Genomic DNA, 17755 nt, shown 5'->3' with positions numbered 1-17755 from the left:
ACTAATGTATCAAATACTCTGGATGCCCTAGAAAGACACATTATGGTGGAAAATGTGAGAAAAACCCTATAAAGATTTCAGGGTCTGCCACAGCAGTGAGGTTTTAAGGAGCGCAGTGGCCTGGGGTGTGCCATTGCATCTCCTCTAAGGTAAAAGACACATTGTTTCAACAATTACCTCCTATACTAAATTCTTGATGGTTTCTTTGGATTTTGGAGGTAGAATATGTCACATCTGAAAATATTAGCAGTATATTTCACACCTGCCCCATTTACTGAGTAATTTAGAAGATGGACAGTTTTGGGTGGGATGTAGCCTGTGATGCAAGTTCCCTTACCACTCAGGTTGTATGACCCCAAAGATCTAATGTTGCTAAATGTGTCTATACAAGGATATCATGGATATCCTATCTAAAATTTCTAGCAAACCCAAATAGGAAAGAAAGGCAAAGTACAAATTCCTAGTATTCTGGATCACAGCCAAGCCTTCTGCAGCAGAAAACTACTCACAGTTTGAAAAATATCTCCTGCTGTGCAACTGGGCAGAGATTGAGAGAGAGAAAGAGAGAGAGAGAGAAGGAGCATGATCCAATTAGTTGAGGAGAGTGCCTATACCCCATGTCCTCAATCTCTATGGCACTGATGCCTCTCCTTTAACTCACAAGCTTGGCCCCACTGGGGATTCTCTATGATCAACTATGGAGAAGAAAATCAGGCCTGGTTCACAGATGGATTGAGACAATATGTTGGTGCTAACAAAACATGGCCTCCTGCCATAACACAACCTCACTCATGAGTGGTCCTAAATGCAAGAGGAAAAAACAAATCATCCTAGTCAGCAGATCTGGGATCAGTACACTTGAAGATCCAGTCTGTATGGAAAGAGAAATAGCCAACAGGCTAGCCAAACTCTAGCCTTTGAAATGGAACTATTCCTCGGGGAGAATAATCAATCACTTGGTGGAAGACCAATTATATCATACCCCTTCCACACTGGAAAAAGCAGCTGATAATCCTTACTGGAACAGACACACCCTCCAGATGAGTTTACATTCCCTATCCACAATGTCTCTGTCAGCCCCATCATCTGCAGGTTTATATAATGTCTAATTTATCAACACGGGATCCTAATTTTGCCCCAAAATGAGGGACTCACCATATGGTGAAAGAAGTGTAACAATGGGCACACGGCAGTGATCCTGCCACGTACTATCCTACAGAAGCAGCTAGCCTAACAGAATGGTGGAATGTCCTTTAAAAGGTTCAATGAGATGGATGCTATGATACATTACCCAAATGCCTCTTCAGGATTGAAGGACACACTCTTCCCAAAGGAATTGTCTCCACAGAAGATGTCCACTCTGCCAAGGACATGACTCCTTCCCACAGCAGCCATGACTGATAGATGAGGGTATAAAGGCTCAGCCTCCTCACTCAACTCTGAAGAATTCTGAAAGGCCTTTCCATCTGTAGGAAGGGTGGGTCTTTGCCCAACTTCTCTCTCAGACCAATCTAGCTTCTTTTAATTCCTTCCCTCCCACAGTTGGTGATCCCAAAACACTGCCTCATAAACCTCCTACATACTACCTCTGTCTCAGAGTCTGCTTCCTAGGGAACCCAGAGTGCAACTCTCAATTAGGACGCCAGCTTGGGACTCACACCTTGTGAGGCTGTATACAACTAAGCCAGTGTATTTTTGGTGCTCTGTCCTTCACAGCTAGAATACGTGAGCCTGAGAATCAAAGGGTGGAAGCCAGAGTAGCCTCTCTTGTTATCCCTCCCCAAGAGCCCCCTGGGTGATTTGTGCTTCCCATCCCCATGATCTAAGATGCTACTGGATTAGGAATTCATGGTAGGAAGTAGGAAGCACTTCTGTGAAGGGACACAGTAAAGATTCCACAAACTTGAAGCTGTGACTACCCCATGATAGATTTTTTCTTCATGGAGGTAGACCAGCAGACACAAAAAGAGTCAATGAAATGGCAAGAGAATTACATGAGGAGCTAAGTTTGGAATTAGTTTGCCCCCACTCAATGGGAAAAGGGAAGAGGATGTCTGGAATCTAGGGAATTCCCTGGAGTACTTCTTTTTGTTTCCATACCCAACAACATGGGTATAAAAGAGCAATTGTAGCAACCGTGGCTAAACAAGAGCAAAGAAGTTAATGGCGTGGACCTCTAGGGGGTAAAGGTCTGTGTCATCCCACAAGTCAGCCAACCCAGACCAGCCAAAGGGCTGACTGAGGCTGAAAGAAATTGGTAAAATATCAACTAAAGCTTCAGTAAAGATGCTATAATGGAAATTGTACCTCACTTCACTAATTCTCTCACTTGAGGTTACTCAGAGATTGCAGCTAGCCACCCTCATGAAAGGAAATTTATGATGATTAGACTTATAATTCCTCACGGGAAAGAATGGAAGGAATAGTGTTCTCACCAAAAGAAAAAAAATGTTCCCCTGAAGCTGCATATCATGGAGGGCATGATCGGTATGATACGAGTGAGGAACTATGTCAAGACTCTGGTTAGGCACCACCCATGTTGCTCATGCCTTCACTGTCTCTTCCAGCTCTGCATGCTTTCTTATCCAACTTAGGCAGTTGCATCTTGACAGTACCTCACCTTCTGCCTGTGCCTTGCTTCTTTCCTTTCTTCTCACCCTTGTGCTACCCTCCTAATGCTGCTGCAGGACCTAATTGGTGCCCATACACACAAATGCACAATTAGGAAATGCAGGCAAGTTAACACCCCAGGAGGTGAATCATTGGACTAATGGGAGGCAAGGGATAAAGGGCATTAAATAAATTCTTCCTCTACCTCCCCTTTCCTACCCAAGGACATGCTAAGACACAATTCATATAACTTCTCAGAGCTGTGGACTCATGGTTTGGTTGCACCGGTGGCCGGCTATATAGCGTATGTCCACATGGGTTCTCTGTCTTTGTCTGCATTACTCACCTTGGTCTCTCACTCCCACTACCTCAGATTGCATTTCCTAGTAAAATAGGAACATAGAAGCCTCTGCCTAAGATTCTGGTTTTTTGGAAACTAAGAAAGCCTAAGACAGTTACTATTGTTTGGATGTTTGTCCCCTCCAAAACTCATGTTGAAATTTGGTCCCCAATGTTGGAGGTGGGGCCTAATGGGAGGTGCTTGGGCCATGGGGGTGGATCCTTCATGAATAGATTAATACCCTCCCACAGGGGTGAGTGAATTCTCACTCTATTATTTGCCATTAAAAAGAGCCTGGCACCTCCCCCATTCTCTCTCTTGCTTCTGCTCTCACCGGGTGATCTCTGCACATATCAACTGCCTTTCACATTCCACCATGAGTGGACGCATCCTGAGGCTTCAACAGATGCAGATGTCCAATCTTGAGCTTTTCAGTCATCAGAATCGTAAGCCAAATAAACCTTGTTTCCTTTATAAATTACGGAGTCTCAGGTATTCTGTTATAGCAACACAAAACAGACTAAGACAACAGTCACTGTTGGTTTTATTATTGTGTTATTATTGTTATTACCACCTTACAGATTCAATGAAAATTTTGTAATTACTAATGCATTTAAAGTGCTTAGAGTGATGCCTAAACATTAGCTAATATTATCATTATTGTTACCTCCCAGTCACATTTCCTGTCCCCTTCAAACTTTATATTCTCTAAAAATTGAACCTGTCCATAAAGGAGAGGGTAAGTTTCAAGGTGCTCCTACCCTTTTTTTGCACTGTGAGGGGTGAGGGGATGCATGGCTAGAAATGACAAAAGAAGGTTTCTGGGGGACCATGTGGAGTTGGCCAAAATATTCAGACTATCTAAATTTTGCTAATATCCCTCCTTCGAGAACTCATACATCACTAATTATCTAAAATTCTAAATCAAACAAGATTACTTTTGACTTTATGGTGTTCTATGATATTTCACTTATTTATACACACACACACATACACACACATAAATGCTTCACCTTCCTATCTAGACTGAAGGACCTACTTGAATACCCCTCCTAGGGTCCCAATTCAGGCTGAGCAGGTGTTGGTGTTTGATAAAAATTTATTGCTTGACTGCTGGGCAGGTAGAACTTCTCATTGTTCCTTCTTGGCATGCTCTGTAGTTCCTCCTACCTGTCTAGATTCGTAGCAAAACATAAGCTACTTGTCTCTAGTATTTCTTTTCCACAGTTCCATGGCGGCTGCTTCTCTAATTAAACAAGACTTTTCATAGGCACAGAAAACTATTCTTTTTGTGGGAAAAGTGCAAAAGAGCCCCAGGAGCTCCTAAGTCTTCAAGGGGTGCTCTGCTCCACCCTACAGCTGTCCTGGCCACTCTGGCTGGCCTGGGCACCCCGCCTTCGCCATAGATCCTTGTCTGGCACACATTAGGAGGAATCTGTGTGGTTGTGTTGGGTCAGGGGAGAAAACCACCAAAGTTGAGAAAGATGGCAAATATTTCCCCATGCATATCCAATCCAAGACATTCTATGGCCATTGGGGTGAGTATAAGAAGTCTACAAGTAAATGATGTGGGGTGAGGAACGTTTCTTCCACATTACCCCACATTTTCCTGTAATCAATTTTCCTTGTCTATTTCAGCAGCGTTCATGTCATACGCGGCCTGCCTCCAAGACTGACTCTTGCTCTTACTGTATTTTCTCTCACCGTTTTCAAATATAAAGGGCTCTATTTTTATTCTCAACCTGTCTTCCCCTCCCAACCACCACCAGATTGCCTGGAATATAATCTGTCAAGATTATATTTATAAAATAAAACCTGCTTTCTCCACCCTCAGTATCACTAAGCTTTTTATTGTTGTCAACCAGAGGGGGCAGCAGTTGTTCATGGGGCTTGCTTTCAACCATAGGCAGGATGAGGCCCTGGGGGCCAAGCACGGGCTGCACAGTCCCTCCCAACCTTGTTACCTTTGTGGCTCACTTAGGTACCCCTTTAAAGAAAGGATTCCCCACCTAAACAGCTTTTATCTTTAAGGATCTATAAAAAACAATCATTCTCATGGATTTCTTTTAACATCCAATATTTAATCGTTAAAAAATTTTAAGAACTTCATCTCTACTGCTCTAAAAGCAGTGGTAATTTTCAGAAATACTGTTTTGATAATTAGATACATACGATTAGAGCTGTATTACTAAGTATTAAAGGCACAATGTATAAAAAACACTCCCTACTCAACGAAAGAAAGTTCTGACTTTTGGCTCAAAGCCTACCTTTTTGTTAGTGGGGACATTTGTTAGTGGGGATACCCAGTGACAAGGGACCTAGTCAGTTGCAGATCAATGGCAGTAACTTCTGGTGTGTGTCCTCTGGCCTTTCTCACAGAATATAATCCTCTGGTAGATTTTCTGGCCTCACATATTCTAGCATGCCTACTCCCCTGACACTTTTATTTCCTTCCTACACTATCTGCAATGACAATTCTGGCATTTCCTCTTCACTCAGCACAGGCCATCATTTTCTCTTGCTCTTCTAGAAGCCACCCTAGCAGTGAGTTTGCACTATGTCCTGGAGTCTTTGCCAAAGTATCAAATCCTTTGTCCTAAGAGCACCTCCAAGCCAGTAAACTCTTCCTTAGCCAATCTTATGTTCAAGAACCCTCAAACTCTACTACCATGGGTACTGTTGGTACATGCTGACTGGGTCATATAACTTCTTTGGAATATAATATCTTTTCTCCCTTATCAGACCCAGAACATTCCCAACTGGGTCATGCTGTGACTTAATCCTGTATAGGCCTAGCATCCAAGAGAGTAGGTGGGACCATATCTCAATGGGGGTAGGGTAGGGCAATTATCTTGCAGAAGGCAGTCTATATATGCATTACCTGGCCTATGATGGCTTCTCACATAAAAGGGATATGTATTACCTCTTAAGAGGAAAAGGGGAAACTTCTGCAAGTTCTGAGAGTTCAGAGGAGTCTGGGGAGCCAACATCTGGGAGGCAGCCAACAAAATTGTCCCCATTCCATGCATCAGAATCCCAGTTTTCTCACCCAAGGACCTGACCTTGGCATAACATATCTACCTCAGCTGTGTGACCAATTGTCTTTGCAGCTCAGGACTGTATTTATCCTGAGTTTGGCCTTTTTCTTTTCTCCAAATGCTGAAGATAAAGGCCTCTTTGGAAGCTACCAAAGAAGATGTCTGACCTTCTAAGTTTTCAATTTTTAACTGCCTTCAGCTCTTCATTATCCCTCTAACAGGCATTAATACAACTTAATAACAACCAGCCAATTTCCATTTTCCTTGTATAAATTGTTTCTTCTGTATTTTCAAATGCCCAAATCATTGCAGTGGAACATTTTCTCAATTTGCTAGAGAAAGTTTTTGCAATCAGGCCAACACCTAATGTGCCCACCTCCCCCATACCACCTGGGACAGTGCTCTCTCTGCCAGCCAGGCCGTGAGTGATCCAGGCCCAAAACCTCATCTTACCACCTGTTTTCTTTGAGCATTCCTGGAACCACTGACAGTTGGGTCCTCTGGGAAGAAGCTGCTGAGAGTGAGTTAAGAATGCGAACAGTAGATTGAAGAGTAACACCTGTGAAAAGAAAAGGGAGGAAGTAGGATTGGGTAGGGGGAGACAGCAGACCCCCCCACGCCAAATCCTACTGCCTCCCTTTTCTTTCCCACCCCCCCAGACCATAATGCATAGTGGACAAAGTCTCGGCCAGCCACGTGGGAATCTTTAGAGCAACAATTCTCCATTAGGGCAGCCCCAGCTCGGAGGCTGAGGTAGCCTTGAAGCAGAAAACCACAGAAGGCTGACAGCAAACCTCACTCCTTACAACTAAGCAGCAAGTCCTTTCCTGAGGGGGCTTAACAATGCATCCCTGTGTCTGCCATCGCGATATCCAAAATACTGTGGTCTTTCCCTATGTGCAGTCCTGGACACCTATTAACCTAATTACGGCCCCTGGTGACTGTTTGGACAAACTCTGTGTGGCTTAATGAGACCTTTGCTCATCTCCAGAAGCCTCTCAGTCCTTCTCGGTCATTTCCTAGTGTAGACCCAGATATCTTCTTGACAACTCCATGTCCAAAGAGATTGAGCATAGCCTTAGAGAGAGAAGCAAGTAAATACAGTACCTATCGGCAGGAGGCCTGAGTTCCTTGCCACATGGGTCTTTCCATAGAGCTGCTTTGAGTGGGGAAACAGGCCTTCCCCAAAGTGGATGATCCACAAAAGAGAAAAGGAGGAAGTCATCATGCCTTTTATGTCCTGGTCTCAGACATCACACACTGTCACTTCTACCATATCCTATTTGTTAGAAGCAGGTCACTGATTCCAGCCCCCGCTCAAAGGGAGGGTAATTAAACGAGGGAGAGATATCAAAGAATTTGAAGACCTATTTTAAAAACCACCACACAGACCAATTTGGTACTTATACAGAGTATTGTTTTACTTAAGAATACTTTCCTGTAAGAATTTTATTCTTAGTGGCATAAAAGGCCATAGTAGAAAAAGCAGTGGATCCGGGAAAGATCCCAAAGTCCTCCAACAGTGACAAGAGGAGCTCCTTGACTTTCTATGAGTTCAGCACCCCCTGGGCATTGAAATCATTCTACCTTTCCTTCAACCATCAGCACCATCAGCCTGGGTAATAATTTTCTAATAGAGACTAGAGAAGTCACAAAGAGGCAATATAGTATAGTGGAAAGAACACTAAACTTAAAATCAGGAATCTCGAGTTAAAATTTTGGCTTTGCCATTGTCTACTTGAGTAACATTGGACAAAGCAATGTTTGCCACTTCTAATCTCATTATCAGAGTGAGAAAGACTGAGATTGTTCTTTGTCCTAAATTTCTCACAGGATGTTCTAAGTAACAAATAATATATAGCAAGAGCCTAAACTGCATATCTGCAATGAATCTTAGAGATCTAGAAATGTCTTTCTTGGCATGTAGAAGAAGCCTTTGCCTCAGGAGTTAATAACTCCCCAGCAATCAGGAAAAAATACCTGTTAACACCTTATGTAGTGCATTGGATGGGGGAAGGCAAGACATCCAATCAATTCCACATCTTCACTACTAGAAAGGGACTTAATTTCCTTTGTCAATTTTACCTTGAAAAATCCTGGGGTAAAAACAAGAATTTTTTTTAAATTCTTTTTAGAGATGGGGTCTCACTGTGTTGCCCAGGCTGGTCTCAAACTCTTGGCCTCAAGCAATTCTCCTGCCTCAGCCTCCCCAGTAGCTGGGATTACAGGTGCAAGCCACCTTGCCTGGCACAACCACAATCTTGAGCCTTAGAATTCTTGAATTTTACAGACATACCTAGACCCAATAACTGTGAATGGGTAGGCACAGTCCTGTGATCTAAAATGTGGCCCCCTAGATGATTTGGAGCCCAGAAGCCTGTGACATGTAAGGATGCTATAGCCCCTACACACATTGGAACCATGGAAATGGAAAAATAGGCATTTCCAAAAGAAGAAGCCCACATACTTGAGAAGAAGAGGGAAGGAATTCTGAGAAAATAAAACAATAGCTGTACTTTTTAGAAAAATAAAAGCTCAGGCAAAGTAAAAAGCTGAGGTCACTGAAGGGAACTGAAAATATAGGTCACTCCATCCCTTTCCCTTGTTTCAAAAGGTAATAAAGGTGCAAGAAGGGTGTGTCCTACCCACTGATTTTTGTCCACACATAGAGCAAAACTATTGCCATCCCAATACAGATGATGTCAAGTGAAAAGCGTTCAGGGTAGGGAAGAATGACATCAAGCCATGGAAGGGGAATCACAGGTATCAGGAATGCCCTGAGCTAACCAGGTGAGACAGGCACATAGGGGCTCTCAGAGTGACTCCCCGGATAACACGGCACGTATCTGGGGACAAAGACAGGTGAGACATTGCTGGTAACTGTTGTTTGTCAGAACAAAATTTGTTAACATTGATTTATGCCTCAATTATATAGTCTAGGCGGTTGTTGCTTGGAAAACCATTAACTACTGAAATAGTAATGCCAAAGAACTAAACAAATTAAAAGTATCAATTTTAGAAGTGATAGGAAACATCTATTAAAAGAAGACAGGAGAGAATCAACATTTATTGAGCAATTACCATGCCCCAGCTCTGAACTAGGAATGTTACATTAGGTCTCATTTAATTTTTAGGAATCCTCTATGTGAGTATAGAATGTAAGCTCCTTGAGGGCTGAGTTTTTGTCCATTTGGTCACTGTTGTATCCCCAGCATCTAGCACAATGCTTACAACTTAGAAAGTACTCAATAAATATTTGTTATTTTTTAAAAAAGGAATAAATACAATTTCTCAGATGGAAAAACTGAGATTCAGATAATTAAATTGCTAAAAGAGACACAGCTAGCCAAGATTTAAACCCAAACTATGATATCAATGCCTACCTCCTTAGAAGTCATTTTATACTAAAAGCAAGAACTTGCAAAAAATTTATGACTTCATTTATTTAAACCCTGCATACTTACCAAAAAGAATTGGAAGGACCTAGTGTATGACTTGCCTCACTTTTGACTTCCTTTTTCAAAGAGTTAAGGAAACAGATACTCCACATTTTGATCAATAAGAAAGTACTAGTCCATGAAACAGTTGTGATAGAAATCTTAAGAATCCATTCTATATGTCATAAGAAATCATGAGAAGCTTGGTATCACTGGACATGTACCCTAGCACTGCCTGAATATAAGTAAAATCCCAGGATTAGACTATCTAAAAAGGAAAAACAAATTTTCCAGAATTGGAGATTCTTACAAGGAAAATTCTGCCAATACAAATTTCCCTGGAGAGTATAAATGGGTAAGATAATTTTTTTTTTATTTCAGCATGTTATGGGGGTACAGATGATTAGGTTACATATGATGCCCTTGCCCTCCCTCCCCCCCAAGTCCGAGCTTCAAGTGTGCCCCTATCACAAGCCTAGCAATAAGTAACAAGTAACAGCATCTTTCCCTGAGAAGGGAGAGAGAACCCTCAGTGGCACAGGCATGCAAGACTCAATGGAAGCTGAGAGTGGACAGGAATTCTGAGAAAAACTCTGCCATAGCTTCAGGGCTCACACGGAGCACAATGTATCAGCAGTTTAATGAAGACGTAATTTGAAGTCCAGGGTGGACTAAAGGTAACTATAACAACAACCAGAAAAACAGCTCAACTATTGGCTAGATTAACTCAAGCACCCCACAGGGCCTGCCCATTTTCAGGCACTTGTTTTCCCTACTCTCACTATTCTACACAGTGTCCAGGATCCAATTTAAAATATATATATATATATATATATGTATACACACACAACACACACACATATATATGAGACACACAAAAAAGAAACACACACTCACACATTGGCAAGAAATAAAGCAATCAACAGAATATTGAGTTTGGTGGAACCATCAAATGTGAATTTTAAACTAAAATTTAATATGTTAAAATATTTAGTAGGAAGTTTGGACGCTATGAACGAATGAGAAATTTCAGGAGAAAGATGGAAACTATCAAAAAGAATCAAATGGAAATGCAAATAAAAATACCTTAAGATGAATATTACCTTCAATAGTTTTATGAGTAGACTTGATACATTGGAATATGTAAACATGAACGTAAATTTTTTGAAAGCATCCAAATGGAAAGAGACAAAAAGAGTGAAAAAAAGAACAGAACAGAGCACAAAGCATTTAAGAGCTGTGGGAAAATATCAAATGATCTAACATATGTAAAATTGGAGTCCTAAAAAAGGGGAGTAAGATAAGAAAGGGGGAAAAGATATATTTGAAGAGTAATAGCTAAGAGTTTTCCAAAATTAATGACAAATAAACTACGGATACAGAAATTTCAGAGAAATTAAAGCAGGATAATTTTTTTTAATCACATACATAATGCTCAACTTAATAAAAACCAAAGGTAAAGAGAAAATCTTGAAGATAGCCAGACGTAAAAGAAACATAACACATAGAGGAAATATAAGAATTATGACACACATTTTATCAGAAATTATATAGGCCATAGACAAAGTGAAATCTTCAAATAAAGAAAAAATGAAAGGAAAAATTGGTCATTCCAAAATTCTATACCCAGAAAAATTATCTTTCCCCAGAAATGAAGAGGAGGTAAAGTCTTTCTCAGACAAACAAAAGATAGAAAAATTCAATTCCCGCAAATCTGCACTACAGAAAAATGCTAAAGGAAATTCTTTGGGCAGAAAGAGTACAATACCAGATGAAAAATTGGATTTAAACAAATAAAGCAAGAGCACTGGATACAGTAAAAAAAAAAAAATGAGAGTAAATAAAATGTTTCTTATTTTTTAATGTCTTTAAAAGATAATTGGCTGTCCAAAAAGCAAGAAAAAAATACCAAAATATATTCTGAGGTTTGTAACATACATAAAAGTAAAATGTATGACAACAATAGCAAAAACAATGAGAGGGAAGAAAAGAAAGTGTACTGTTGTAAGGTCCTTACACTATAATATTATTTAAAAGTAGACTGTAATAAATTAAAGATAGGTAGATATGTATATACACACACATATAGAGAGAGAGAAATGTATATTTTAAATTCTCGAGCAACAACTAAAAACTAAAAGTATAACTATATTTATATGTGTATGTATGTGTGTATATATAAATATAAGATAGATAGATATAGATAGATAGAAAAACTATATTTCCATAATGCACATAAAATGGAATCCAAAAAAAATGTTCAATTAAACCAAAAGCAGGTAGAAAAAGAGAGGGAAAGGTAGCAAAAAATAGATGGAACAAATGGAAACCAACTAGCAAGAGTGAATGTAAATCCAACTGTATAAATAATTGCATTAAATGTAAATGGTCTAAACAACACAGCTTTTTAAAAAAAGAATGTTAGAGTAGATTAAAAAGAACAAGAACCAATTATATTTTATCTATAATAAACTCACTTTAAACATAAAGATATAGATAAGTTAGAAGTCAGCTGATGGACAAAGATATACCATACAAACAATGAGCATAAGAAAGCTGGAGTAGCTATTACTATTGGACAAAGGAGACTTCGGAAAAAGAATACTACAGGGGATGAACAGAGATATTATGTAATGATAAAAGGATCAATTTGAAAATTTCCTCCATCCTATCCTTTTTGCTATTATTTTCATATATTTCGCTTCCATGTATATTATAAACCTCACAATATTTTTTCATTTATTTAGCCTTTCTTATATGAATAATACCACTTAGTAACCAAATAGGACATGAGGAAAATCATCTCTTTATAAAAGCATTTTAACTAATAAGTAAAAAATAAAATGTAACTATCTTACTACTCCAAATAAATTATGAATCTGGATATTGAGCATCAACCACTACTAGTATCACAAAAAGATAATCAGACATTTCATGCCTTCTGATGAAAGATCACATAACCACGTACAGTCTTGCCAAAGGGATTGATCATAAATCTCGTAAATACTTTGCCTTGGCTGCCAACTTTCAGGAAGTTCAAAGTACAGGGGAGCATGATGAGCTGCACCATAAGTATACAATCAACAAAATCGCAACCATAGCTCATGCTAGAGGTCAAATGGCCCAGGTTCTTCAACAGATAAATTACAAAGGAAAATAAAGGGATGAAGAAGTTACTGCAAATAAAAAGAAACTAAAAAGCAAATAAAAATGGGCAAGACTAACCTACAGTATCTAGGGGTACAAGAAGAGATTAGTATAAAAGTCCAGCTAGTGGCTACTTTGGAGGGAGGGAGAGGTTGGACATCATAAGAGGCACCTGGAGGAGCTTCTGGAGTTGATGACAAAGTTCTGTTTCTTCACCTGGGTGATAGTTACAAGAGTACTTGCCTCATAACTAACTCATTAAGCCATACATCTATGTTGTATGGCTTTTATGATCTGTGCTTTCATTTATAATAAAAAGGTTAAGAAAAAAAGCAATGTGATCTCAGAGCTCAAAACTGAAAAGAATTTATATAAAAGTTGGCAAATGGGGGCTTGACAAGACATAGATATTAACAAAGGGCTAAAATCCCTCAGGATACTGCAAAACAAATTCAAAGCAAAAATATAAACAAGAAAAAAATAGACTCAGTACTCAGAGCAAAAAGATTAATGTTACAGGTTCCTATGATAACAGAAATGAAAGACCAGAGCTTCTATTAAAATCATCACTTAAGAAGTGGGATCTTTGGTCCTTCTTAACCAGAACTGTCTTTTTAGTTCAAAGTCCAAGACTGGTAAAAATATTCAAAGATATTAGTTCCCTAAAAATTCCCTAAGAATCCAGATTTCCAGATTTAAATAAATTACATCTCAGGGTACAAAAGTGATGTGATCAAAGGAATCCTGTCAGCCAGCTCTGAGGAATCAGAGAGAGAATCACTCCCCTGTTTAGAGTGCGTTGATCGAAACCCAAATAACTAGCTTAAACTGGAAATTATGAAGGTCTTTGGACAACTACGTAAACTATCTATGCCACCAAACTTCCTGTTACATGTATTCATATATGCACATAACTACACATACAGGTTACTTGTAGGAGGGCCAAAGCATCATAGGCACTTTCCCTAAAACAAGATAATTAAACATGTTTATCTTTTTAATTATTATAGCCACAGTATTTAATTCAATACATGCTACATCATGACATGAATATATAAATTATAATTCTTTCAATTCAGTACTTCTGGCTTTCATTTTCTCCATTTTACTTAAGTATGAATACATTGGTGATTTCAAAGCATCTGCTAATATGAACCTTTGTAGCTGTAATTATGACATTTTTTAAAAAACCACTGTTTGTGTTATCATAGTGTAGAGTATCAGAATAGAAGTCAGAAAACCTGGTTTTAGTCTGAACTCTATCATCAACTAGTTCTTTGACCCTGGTCAAAGTACCCTGTAGGAAAGTATTTAGTTTTTTGTCTATAAAGCATAGATGCTGGGTTACATCTGCAGATAAAAGAGAGGATTTTCACTTTCATAGAGGGCTCTGGGTTTTGAAGTTTCCTCCCATTTCAAAGGAAGTAATTCTTTAATGATGCCATTTTAGGGTCTGTGATTGATATGCGGCACAGGAGACCACATTCGGTTTCCTTCTCTGCTTTGGAGTTCAAAGCTCCAAGGCCACACAAGGCGATCTGCAGGCTCCTAGCAGAACAGGCTCCCCGACATATTCACCCACGAAAAGCTTTAAGGATTCATGGATATTGGAACTCTCCCTTTCAAACTGGCTTATTTTTCACTCATCAAATTGGCAAAATTGCAAAGAATAACAATACTCAGGGCTGATACAGCAGTGGGTGAAGGTACACTGTCATATATTGTTGGTGGAAGAGCAAATTGGTAAAATCATTTTGGATGCCAATTTGGCAATATCTAACAAAAGTTCACATCATGCCCCTTTACTCCTATTCCAATTATAGGAATTTACCCTACTAAAAAAAGCTATATATGCATGTAAGAGTGGATTTTTCTGGCCTATTTATAATAGTGAAAAAACCGGAAGGAACTCAAATTTTAATCAACTGGAGATGGGTTAAATCAAATTCAGTACAGTTAAATAATGAAATTCCATTCAACCATTAAAAAGAATGAGAAAGACAGATTTATACTGATATGATCTTCATAAGAAATTATTATTAAATAAAAAATGCAAGCTGCAAAACAAAATGTAGAGTATGGCACCATTCACAAAACTGTGAATGCTTATGCATATATACATATTCATGCATATATATGTGTGTGTTTAATATATGAGATTATATAGACATGGGAAAAGTCTGAAAGAACATGCACTGCAATAACCATGACAATGTACCTCTTAGATCTTCTACTGCAGCGTGCAGAAGCAGCAGATGGACCCCAGCTGCTGTGCTCTGAAATCCATCACTGCATTAGCAACAAAGCCACGTTTCCCAGAGGCTGATCCCAGCCAATGACTAAATGCAGTAGAGATACTAAGGCAGGCCCATTTCTGAGGGATTTACAACTCCTGACGAAGACTTTGCCCCAAAGATTGCCCATTGGCCTGATCTAAGCTTTCTTAAAACTACAATGCCATCAAAGACCTCCCTGCCCTCCTTCCCTCTCTCCTTCACAGGGCTCAGACCTGCATTCCAGTTTGATGGCTCTCTTCCTCTTCTGACTCACTCCTCATTGTCCCTCACAGCGGTTTCCCCCAATAAATCTCTTGCATGTCTAATCCCAGATTGGCATCTGCTTCCTGAAGTGCCAAGACTAATATCAAGCTGACAGTGGTTGCCTCAGAGAAGTGAAAGAATATGTAAATGTTTGCTTTAGGCGTTGTTACTTTTGCAAATTATTTTTCTTAAAGATCTAAAAATAATAAATAGCAATAAAACCCATGTGCTTAAGGCGAGTCCCTTTTCTGCCTGAGCACACAGAAGCATGTGCACATACTCACATATAGGTACTCTAGTACACCATCCACAGGGCAGGTAATGACTCCACCTACTGTTCGAACAGCACTTCAAAGTTTTCATTCTCACTAGATCTCTGCCGCTACCTGGGCAAACAGGTAGATTTTGCATTATGAACCTCTTTTTACATCAGAACTTTAGCTGTCTGAGTCCTAGACCTCCTGATCCAATCTAGTGTTCTTTCCTGTTCACTAGATTGCCTCCCTGTACTGGACAGCCCAGGCCCTGGGTGAGAAGCTACACCCTCAATGAACCAGCAGGCTGTGCACAGAGCTCGTTCAGCAACTCTGGCCAAATGCTCTGCCCCAGACCCAGCCTTCCTGTCTCGGAGGTATGTTTGTATTAGAGGCTGAACTAGCCAAAGAGATCGGCTCAGCTCTGCAGTTTTGAAAAATGTAATTATTAGAGAAGATTGATTTTTAGCAAGAAGGTTTTCATAGCTCTGTTAAAAAGTACTGAAGTTTAGATCCTTTCTTAAACTATTCCTCTCCAGATGGTTAGCACCAGGTTGAAGGAAAGCCAGGCTGGAATTCCATTCTTGAGCACACAGCAAGCAGACATAACACAGTCCTGCATTTGCAAGTGCAGGGAGTGCAGCCTGACTGTGGCCTGGAAACTTCATCTGCTTTGTTTCCCTTCCCATCGCCCCAGCATTTACAGAGGATGCATAAACTTCTAGGTTCCTGAACTCCCCTGAGAACCGGACCTGCAAACACTCACCTCCAGCTCCAGATCACTCTGAGTATTGGTTTGTGACTATTGTCTTCACTGTTACGGTCATTTTAACATTGGCAAACTTGGTCAAAAAACATAAGGGTTTCTTTAACTAATATTTGTTGAGCTTCTACAATCCAGTAGGCACTATTCTCAGCACTTTAAACATGGAATCCCCACAACCACCCAAAAAAGTATATATTATTATCCTTATTTCACAGATGCAAAACCTAAGGCCAAAGAAGGTAAGTGACTTGTCCAAAGTCACACAGCAGTAAGCAGTAGAGCTGAAGTTTGAACCAAGGTAGAGGGATTCAAAGTGAATTCATTTCATGAAAATACCTACTGTCTAAGAAAAGCAAACTCTAAAAAGTGGTCTTCTTACACTTATATTTTCTGATTGCTTTTCCTTTTCTCCTCACCCCAATAGAGACAGTTTTTCATCTCTTTTCACAGTCTCTCTTTCCCCAGTGATTTTTACATTATAGGAATCCTGTCCTCAAATTATATCTGAGTTAAGGCATAATCTACAATCTGATGGGACCCTGAAAAAGGGAGAGAGGTGTTGACTTGGCATTGAGGACAGATCTGAATCAAACAAGGCTACAGGGGAGGACTAATGACTTAGGAGTACCAGAAAGGATTCCACAATGGCACGTGAGCCTGGAACGAGCTGAACCAAGTTACAACAGAACGAGTACCTGTCAACTTATCCTAATGCTATTTTAAACCAAATAATAACTAAAGATTTTAAAACTATTCTGAGATCTATGTGCTATTTCCTCCAGGACTGGCTTAGGAAAACGGACATAAGAACTTGGGAGGTAGAATGTGGAAGACTAGAGCATCATAAATGAGAAGCAGGAGGTAATTTCAGAATAAAAATGGAATTTTTCTTTGCTGGAGGGCAGAAGATTTCTCAGAAATTAGCAGTATTGTGAGTAGCATCAAAAGCTAGCACCGCTGAATCGCATACCTATACAGAAGGCTGCACTAATTTTCCCCAGCCACCCTCCTTGGAGAGGAGCAAGGATCTGATGTCTTCTGTCCAGGAGAAATGAAATAGGAAATATTGCCTGCATCAACACCCACCACCTCCAAGCTAAGAAATTCTTTAAGTCAGAATCCTAAGGGATCAATGATCACAAAATTTTGAAGTTAGTTCTCCATTCTTCCCAGAGCAAGAAACCATCTGAAAGAGGATCTTGGAGAGCTCTCCTCAAGCAGAATCCTGGCTCCCTAATTACTCACATAGCATCAGCTATGGACATGGCCTCAGAATGGTGGGGACAAAGCTAAGCACTTGGGGCAAATAGTGCCAACTGCTGGCCTGGGCACCAGAAGGAAAAGGGCAAGAAGAATGCCAGGTCACATTGCACCCTGGCTTTGATCGGTTGCTGGGGTCAGTAGCCCAGGAAGAAGTAGCTAAAGAAAAAAGAGATATGAAAGATAACAGCTAAGGTGAAGACAGCCTCTTTATTTCCTCTCCTTCCAAAGCCACAGGCCTGGAAGGAGGTTTGTGTCAACTCTGGGGAACTATTTTTGAGTCTGGTGCACAGGATGCTTCTTGGCTCTGCTCTACACTAACATGGCAGCCTGGGGGACTGGAAAGTGAAGGGTGGGAAAGAA

Source organism: Propithecus coquereli, unplaced genomic scaffold (genome assembly GCF_000956105.1).
Source record: "Propithecus coquereli isolate 6110/MARCELLA unplaced genomic scaffold, Pcoq_1.0 Scaffold3, whole genome shotgun sequence".
Taxonomy (NCBI): Eukaryota; Metazoa; Chordata; class Mammalia; order Primates; family Indriidae; genus Propithecus; species Propithecus coquereli.
The sequence above is the reverse complement of the archived record's forward strand: the minus strand, read 5'-3'. Positions refer to the sequence as shown.